Raw genomic sequence first — 8,366 nt, forward strand, 5'->3', positions numbered from 1 at the left:
TCCATGTCGTAGCATGTATCAGAACTTCATTCCTTTTCATGGCTGAGTAGTATTCCATCGTGTGAATATATCACGTTGTGTTTATCCGTTCATCTGCTGATGGACACTTGGGTCGTTCCCACCTTTTGGCTATTGTGAATAATGCTGTAATGAACATTGGTGTACGTGTATCTGTTTGAGTCCCTGGTAAAGGATTAACATTTTAAGGAATTTAAGGACCCCAGGCTTTCCTTTCAAAATTTTTACAGATTGCGGGTCAGTTGGCTTGTGAAAGGCTTCCTGGTAGTTCAGTCCAAAGCCAGCTGCTGTTGAGTGGAGTCTGAGTCATGATAACACATATGTCAGAGCAGAACTCCAGAGTGTTCCAAAACATTTCCAATCATTGATTTTTCAGAAGCAGATCTCCAGGCCTTTCTTCTGAGGTGCCTGTGTGTGAACTTGAACCTCCAACCTTTTGGTTAGCAGTCAAGAACTTAACTGTTCGTGCCACCTGGGTAATCCTGGCGGTACAGTACTTGTTTGATTATACCAGGGTCAGGTTCCCTCTTTCTCAGGCAATTTCTTGTCTTTTCATCTTATGATAGATTTAGTTTGTCAGGGAACTTGTGCAAAGTAGGTTATGTAGAGGACCAATCCTAGTGTGACAGTCAGTTACTTGCATCTTCTTTTTGTGTGTGGACAACATGAAAACTTTTATTTAGGGAAGATAAAAGCTAAGAAACATTCCTTTAAAAAAATATTTTATTGTGCTTTTGGTGAAGGTTTACACAGCTCATTAGGTTCATTTTTGACAATTTCTACACAAGTTGCTCAGTGACGTTAGTTACGTTTTTCACAATGTGTCATCATTGTCTTTAATTGTATTCTGGTTGTTCCATTTCCAGTGCTCTAGTTTCCCTGCCCCCTTAGCTTCTCATCCTTGCTTTAGGGTAATTGCTGGCCTTTTGGTCTCGTACAGATGGCTTTTTAATGGAGCACCGTACTCGAGGGTAATATCCTTTATTTTGTGTAGCAATCTGTTATTTCACTAAAGGTGCCCTCAGAGGATAGTTTTGATTCAAAGTTTACAGAGTATCTCAGGACAATAGTCTCAGGGAGACCTCTAGTCTCAACTGGTCCAGTAAGTCTGGCCTTTTTTTTTTTTTTTTTTTAAGAATTTGAGTTTTGTTCTACATTTTTCTCCCATTCTGTCTGGGATCCACTACTGTGACCCTGGTCAGAATTGTCAGTAGTGGTAGGTGGGCATCACCTAGTTCTCCTGGTCTCAGGGTAGATGAGGCTGAGCTAGTGTAGGCTATTAGCCCCAGACACTAGTTTCTTCTCTGACACTTTTGTTTCCTTCTAAGAAACTATTTTTTTACAAAAATATTAAGCCTAAATCCAGTAATACTTTGAAAGTTGTACTACATGGAAATTTGTATCTAGTAGAATTTTATCATGTTATCAGGAGGGACCAGTCTTGATATCATGCTTGCTAAAGTAGAGGGTCGGCAAAAAAAGACGCTCAAAGAATTGGACTGACTCAGTGGCTGCAACAATGGACTCAAACATGGCAACGATTGTGAGGATGGCAGAGAACCAGGCAGTGTTTCGTTTTGTCGTACATAGGGTTGCTATAAGTCTGAACAGACTTGACAGTATCTAAAAACAGCAACAGTAGAATTCACTTGTATTATTTCATAACCACTTTCTTCTTCAAAATAATTTCTCATACGTTAAATGGCTATCAAAAGTGCATATGAAGATTTAAGATATAGTCCATTGTATGTGTAATTTCTAAGAAGTTCTAAGATCTACATTTCCCCCTCTAAGTCAGGAGTTTGAGAGGTTGGTCTCAAAAGCAGATTTTAACTGTGATTTTGAAAAAGATTTCTACTTTCTAGAAACTTTGCATTTATTGGGGGTCTCCCAAACAACAAATAGCTCCCACCAGCTCCATGGTGCTGGTATATGTTTTCTTTCCATTGTGATGCAGGTGTCTCTTACGGGTTGAATTCTTTTGAACTCTTGAAAGGATGAAAAGATGGCCTGTTTTGAAAACCAGAAATAATCAAATTAATTGTTCTCGTTGTTGTCGTTAGGTGCCATCAAGTTGGCTCCAACTCATAGTGATCCTGTGTACAATAGAATGAGACACTGCCCGGCCCTGTGCCATCCTCACAGTTGCTGTTATGTTTGAGTCCATTGTTGGGAGCCGCTGTGTTCGATGACCCTCTACTTTACCAAGCATGATGTCCTTCTTCAGGAACTGGTCCCCCCTAATAGCACGTCCAAAATATGTGAGAAGTCTAGCCCCCCTTGCCTCTGATGAACATTCTGGCTGTGCTTTTTCCAAGACAGATTTGTTCATTCTTTTGGTAGTCCATGGTATATTCAATATTCTTTGCCAACACCGTAATTCAAAGGCATCAATTCTTCTTCGGTCTACCTTATTCATTGTCCAGCTTTCTCATGCATATGAAGTGATTGAAAATATCATGGCTTGGGTCAGGCGCACCTGAATCCTTAAAGTGACATCTTTGCTTTTTAACACTTTAAAGAGCTCTTTTGCAGCAGATTTGCCCAATGCAATGTGTCATTTGATTTCATGACTGCTGATTCCATGGGCATTGATCGTGGATCCAAGTAAAATGAAATCTTTGACAACTTTAATCTTTTCTCCATTTATCATGATGTTGCTTATTGGTCCACTTGTGAAGATTTTTGTTTTCTTTATGTTGAGGCATAATCCATACTGAAGACTGTAGTCTTTGATCTTCATTAGTGAGTGCTTCAAGTCCTCTTCACTTTTAGCAAGCAAGGTTGTCATCTGCATATTGCAGGTTGTTAACACGTCTTCCTTCAATCCTGATGACACATTCTTCTTCACATAGTCCAGAGTCTTGGAGTATTTGCTCAGCATACAGATTGAAAAAATATGGTGAAAGGATTCAACCATGATGCACACCTTTCCTGACTTTAAACCGTGCAGTATCCCCTTGTTCTGTCTAAACATCTGCCCCTTGGTCTATGTACAGGTTCCTCATGAGCACAATTAAAAGTTCTGGAATTCCTGTTCTTTGCATTGTTGTCCATAATTTATTGTGATTCACACAGTCGCATGCCTTTGCATAGTCAGTGAAACACAGGTAAACATTTTTCTGGTATTCTCTGCTTCCAGCCAGGATCCATCCATCTGCCATCAGCAATGATTTCCCTCTTTCCACATCCACTTCTGAATCCAGCTTGAATTTCTGGGAGTTCCCTGGCCATGTGCTGTTGCAATCACCTTTGAATGATCTTCCTCAAGTGTGATATTAATTACATTGTTTGATAATTTCCACATCCTCTTGGATCACCTTTCTTTGGAATAGGCATAAATATGGATCTCTTCCAGTCAATTGGCCAGGTAGCTGTCTTCCAATTAAAAAAAAAATTAATTATGCCCCTTAAAGTGCTCAACCTCTTCCTTAACGATTCATAACGATTCATGGCTGTTAACTATGAAATGTCCCTCATTGGTCATGGTTAGTGTGGGTGCTGACTTGCCCTTTGAAAGCTATAGATTGACTTCTTTTTTAACTGTTGGCTGCTGATTTCATGGGAGGACGACTAGTCATTACTCAAAATGGGGAGAAGGAGTTACGTGGCTTGGGTTACGTTCTCCAGACAAATTCTGTATTTATTGTTTTGAATCCTTGCGCATGCCCTAAGTACAAAGAATGACTGGTCACATTCTAGTCTTTTAAAAAATGTCCACACAAGCAAATAATGCTAACACTTACGAACACCATCTTTAATATAAACATGTACATTGAAGGGGCCTCTGTAAAATGACCCAAGGCAAGGAAGGGAAATATTTTTATCAGTAGAGTTTCTACTGTAATCAGATGTTCCTCTTGACTTTCTTCACTAATAATCAAGACTTTGTCTGTATCTATGTAGAATATTGTCACTTTAGTGTAGAATATTTCAATCGTGTGAGTTTAAACTTCTAATCACATTTCGTAAACTTTTTTTTTGGGGGGGAAGAGTGATGGTGGAAGGAGTGAAAATAGGTCTCTGAATTTTTAACAAGATCTCAGAGAAACTCAAGTTTAGGGTGTACAAATCAAAAAGTTTTCTCAGACCCCTGTGAGTATCACAGACTCTCAAATCTCCCCTCCCCACACCCCGCCTTCCAACTCCCATTCTCTTAGCATCCTTGCTAAGCAACGTTGACCAAGTTGCTCAAGTTCACCTCTACAAAGGCAACTGTGGGTGAAGTGAATGGTATCCTTCAGAGGGTTATGCTTGGCTCCTCAGGTGCTGGGGGTTGGTAGTGTCATCGCCCAGGGACGAAGGGCCCAACACCTGAGATTTACCATTCCCCACCAGGAGACACTGTGTGCCTCAGGCCTCATGAACCTTAATCTATAACAGAAATGCTATTGTTCTTAGTTGCCATTGAGTCGGATGTGACTCATGGCGACCCCATGAATGACTGAACAAAACATTGCCTGCTCCTGTGCCCTCTTCACAATCGCTGGTATGCTCAAGTCCACTGTTGTAGCCACTGTTTATTCTGAGTGCCTTCCAACCCAGGGGGCTCATCTTCCAGCACTATATAGAACAATATTTTGTTGTGATCCATAGGGTTTTCACTGGCTAGTTTTCAGAACTAGATCACCAGGCCTTCCTTTCTAGTGTGTCTTAGTCTAGAAGTTCCACTGAAACCTGTCCATCATGGGTGATGCAAGGATGAGCCAGGTGATACACTTATTATGAATGTTAAACTCTTTTGTTTTTGAATGAAGTGATTAAAGCTGCAGCTTAAAGCAAAGCCCAGATCTGAAGAGCAAGTTCCTAGTCCGTGTGACCATCTGTCTACTCTAAACCACTGCGTCTTAATTTTCCCCTTTCTTTCTGAATGCATCACTCTGTACTCCGTCATCATTTGAGAGACCCTGGGCCTTCCTCCTGTATTTAATTCCAATGGGTCTTAACCTGCCCAGTGTTTTATGTTTTATTTTGAAATTATTTTCTCCCAGAGAATCTGCTATGAAGAATGCACAGCAGAAAGATGCCAGGGCAGCACCACAGCCACAGTGGTGTGTCAATTCACAGTTTAAAACCTGTAAGGCTTTTCTCTTTTTAGCTGCGAGCATGTTTATTTTGACCGATCAGTGAGGATAGTCCCTGGCTGTGGTGCTTTCTGACAGCGGTGGTGATCAAGTGACTAGATTCAAGGCTCAAGTTCGGGACAACTCCTCTGAACCCGTGGGGTGTTTGCCAAATTTTTTGATTCCACATTTGCAAGTCTCCCAACACCTGCTGTCACCTGCCTGAAATTGGATGCCCTGTCAGGGTTGGTTCACTCTGTTTCCTGCATCTCCCACTTCTCACACCCCCGTTCTTTTCCAGAGCAATTCAGAGCCAATGAGTGGATTTCTCAGAGAAGTGCTGTCATTGGATATATCTGTATCTATGGTAACAGCAAGACATTTTTTGAACAGCAACAACAACAAAAAACTGCTCAAATCTCCTCTTGTAAGCTGTCAATGTGTAAGTTATTTCTGGCTTCAAACATTATTTTAATGAATACATATTTTTACTATGTAAACACTCAGGCAGCTCTCTTTAGGAGTTATATCCTCCCAGGGTGTGAAATGAGAGGTGTCTGGTTTCAGTCACGCACTAAATGCAGTGAGTCAGCAGAAAGAGTAAATTAAACGAGAGAAGTGTGGTGTGTGTGTATTTGTATATGGTGGGATTCCCACGGAGTTATTGTTATTAGTATTCTCACCCTTGCAGCTTGGAAACATACCTAATCCAAAGGGCCTAGTGTTTAATGCCAACACGGCAGCCTGGAAAGCAAGGAGCTGAGGCCCAGCCATGGCCTTTCCATAGGGCCTGGCCAGGCACCTTGCATTCTGACCGTCCTTAGCCATGGGGATTCTCCCAGACACGGCCAGGGCCTGAAGAGGATTTTTCCTCAAGCTAGGATGAGGAAAATTTGATATTGACATATTGGGACCAACATGCATAGTCATAGATACTCAGTCGGAGCGATATTGGTAGAGAATACAAGGCAGAGACTAGGAGGACGACCTCCAGGGGGCAGAGGCAGTCTTGCTCGCCCATGGCCCCTCCCCTCATTCAGCTCCCCACCCCTACTGAACTGCCCCAGCAGCTCTTTGAATCAGGCAGGGTCAAATACATAAACATAGCCTTCCACTTTTACATATTTACACCTGATCAACAAAGGAAGTCCCTGGGTGGTGCAAATGGTGAATGTGCTTGGCTGATAATGGAGGGTCAGTCCACCTAGAGGTGCCTCAGAAGAAAGCCCTGGCAAGCTACTTTTGAAAAATCAACCAGTGAAGACCCTGTGGAGCTCAGTTCTACTCTGACATACGTGCGGTTGCCAGGAGTCAGAGTCAGCTCCAGGGCAACTAACTGGTTTTGGTTAATGAATAGATGGGAATTTTGACTGCAGGTCCCAATGGGCCTAAGTGACATGGAGAGGGAAAAGGCCATGGAGTTCTGTCCAACAGGACGCTGTTGAATTAGCAACGATGGTTGGAATGCTCTCTCTGCCTCTGCCTTCTGGGGAGTAGCCCTCAAAGAGCATGGTCTTCCCGTGGGGGTGGGGAAAGAGGAGCCCAGGTAGGGGCACAACTGGGGCTGAAGAACTTACTAATACAGTGGCCTGGGGGAGGGTAGAAGGGTGATGGGTCAGAGAGTGTAGAGTGGAAATCCAGGGAACACAACAGTGGTGTTCAGCTGCCAAGGGGCAAAGCCCAAAAGCCAAACCTGTTGCTGTAGGGCTTAACCACTGCACCACCAGGGCTCCTGTCAAGGGGCAAGAGAGGGCTTTTCTTTGTCTTATTCTACCAGTGCTCTTCAGCAACCCAACCTCTCCCCCTACCCAGCCCCCACTGAAAATTTGCAAAACATTTCAAGTGCTCTGGGAAAATGATTAGGGCAGGGGTACAAAGGGGCTGCTGGTCAGAGTCAGCCATAGCAAGAGCTGACATTCGAGTGTCTTCTAAGTACCAAGAACTGTGCCTACAGCATCATGCATGGCTATTCAGGGAGGGTTGACGGGCCCTCTTTTGCTGCTGAAGAAACTAAGACACAAAGGAATAGGAATTTAAATGACAGCGCCTGAACTGAAATCCTCATCTCCCACCAAGGCCCTGACAGCAGCCCACCCAGGTCCACAGTGAGATTCCTCTCCTGGAGGAGAGGTAATGGAGAGGTGAATGGCTGGTGCCGACCCGCCTCTCCCTCGTTTCTGTTATTACAGGGGATACACGGAAGCTCGTATCCTTGTCTGGAAAGTGGAGATGCTGTGGTAATAGTGCCTCCTGCAGTGGTTAAGTGCTTGGCTGCGAACCAAAAGCTCAGCAGTTCGAATCCGCTAGTTGCTCCTCGGAAATCCTGTGGGGCAGTTCTACTCTGTCCCGTAGCGTCGCTATGAGTTGGAATCGACTTGATGGCAATAGGTTTGGTTTTTTTGGCTTGGTGCCCAGGAATTGCTCACTCAATTGTACCGTTGTTACTACGTAAAACAGGCAGGGCCAAAGTGAAGGTGGAGAATGGGGCATTCGGAGACAGGTTTGATTTCAAGTCTGTTTAGCTGAGATGGGTCACATGGTACCCCAGAACCTCAGGTTCTCCCAGGGTCAATGCCACATAAACCCTTTTTTTTTTTCTTAATATACATTTATATATTTATAAGTTCCATTTATTAACATATACTTTTTTCTTCTAAATTTTGTTCATTTTGTTGTTGCTGAAAATAAACACAGCAGAACATACCCCAGTTTAAGTTTCTACAATTTAGTGCCATTGTTTACATTCTTTGAGTTGTGGCAACTATTCTCATTCTCCTTTTCTGAGTTGTTCCTCTCTCATTAACACAAGCTCACTGCCCGTAAGGTTCCTATCTAATCTTTTGAGTTGCTGTTGTCAATTTGATCCCATATAGATAGTTCTTAAAAAGTATAATGCTCAAGGCAGACATTTTTTACTAGTTAAGCTAGACTATCATTCTATTTTAAGAAGACTTCAGGGGATATTTTTGGTTTAAGGTTTGAAGATTATCTCAGGGCAATAGTTTCAGGGGTTCATCTGAGCTTCATGGCTCCAGGAAGTCTGGACTCTACGAGACTTTGAAATTCTGTTCTATATTTTCCCCCTTTTGATTGGGATTCTTTATAGAATCTTTTTTTTTTTTTTAATTTTTATTGTGCTTTAAGTGAAAGTTTACAAATCAAATCAGTCTGTCATACAAAAATTTATATAAACCTTGCTATATACTCCTAGTTGCTTTCCACCTAATGAGACAGCACACTCCGTCTTTCCACTCTCTATTTTCGTGTCCATTCAGCCAGCTTCTG

The sequence above is a fragment of the Elephas maximus genome, chromosome 11, assembly GCF_024166365.1.
Source record: "Elephas maximus indicus isolate mEleMax1 chromosome 11, mEleMax1 primary haplotype, whole genome shotgun sequence".
Lineage (NCBI taxonomy): Eukaryota > Metazoa > Chordata > Mammalia > Proboscidea > Elephantidae > Elephas > Elephas maximus.